Below are 1,367 nucleotides of genomic sequence, written 5' to 3' on the forward strand. Positions count from 1 at the left end.
GTAGTCAGTAAGGATGGAAGGGGTGGGAAATGGATGAAACAAGAAAGGAGCGAACGGATCGACAATTGGAGGAGGGGAGAAAAGGAAAGATCTAGTGCAAAGAGAGCGGTACGTCATGGCAGAGGGTACTTATCATTAACTACATATGTATCAAATTAAGAAGAGGTTACTAAATACTGACTTGACAACATGTCTGAGTGCCAAAGGAAAAATAGAAATGCGAGCTGAATATGATATTCCAATCCGATATGAATTAATGAATGAATGAACGAATGAATGAATGAATGAATGAATTGACGGACGAATGAACGAACGAACGAATGAATGAATGAATGAATGAATGAACGAACGAACGGACGGATGAATGAATGAATGAATGAATGAATGAATGAATGAATGAATGAATGAATGAATGAAAGAATGTATGGATGAATAAATGAACGAACGAACGAATGAATGAATAAATGAATTAATTAATGGATGGATGGATGAATGAATGAACGAACGAAATAACGAACGAACGAACGATTGAATGAATGAATGAACGACCGACCGAATGAACGAACGAACGAACGAATGAATGAATGAATGAATGAATGAATGAACGAACGAACGAACGAACGGACGAACGAACGAACGAACGAATGAATGAATGAATGAATTAATTAATGAATGGATGAAAGAAGGAAAGGAAAATGAATGAATGAATTGGCGGACAAACAGAAAATGGAGTAAGACCTTACCATGTATCATACAGCCTTACAGCTAAATATTGTGCTATTCCAGCTTAACATTTCACCGGTGTGTCAGTGCAAGTAAGACTGTACTGTTCCGTGTGTGTGTGGTCTGTTGGTGTGTTCCTTACCAACGTTCCGCTGGACTCTCCAAACTGTGAGGTCGGCACCTCGAGGCAGATAAACATCTCTCTTATGAAACACTTGCGTTCTCCCGAACCGGAGTGCGTCAAAACGCGGCGGGCATGAGCGCCCTCTCCGCACCAGTGCTCTGAGCAGGTGTTCGCGCAGCCCTGTGGAACAGATAATATGTCTGTCTGTTATAGAAGCAACAAATCTGACTTCCAACTCTCGCATCCTTCACCGTTGTCTGTGGTAAGGCCTAAGATGGCGTGGTTCCGGACCCTAGCAAAACTCTGCCGGCTTTTAGCAAAAAAACTGACGACTTATAGCAAAACTCTGCCAACTTTTAGCAAAAACCTGCCGACTTTAAACAAAAACCTGCCGACTTTTAGCAAAAAAATGCCGACTTTTAGCAAAAAACTGACGACTTATAGCAAAAACTGACGACTTTTAGCAAAAAAACTGCCGACTCATGGCAAAAAGCTGCCGACTTTTAGCAAAAAACTACCG

This window comes from Branchiostoma floridae, chromosome 2 (genome assembly GCF_000003815.2).
Source record: "Branchiostoma floridae strain S238N-H82 chromosome 2, Bfl_VNyyK, whole genome shotgun sequence".
In the NCBI taxonomy this organism is placed as follows: domain Eukaryota; kingdom Metazoa; phylum Chordata; class Leptocardii; order Amphioxiformes; family Branchiostomatidae; genus Branchiostoma; species Branchiostoma floridae.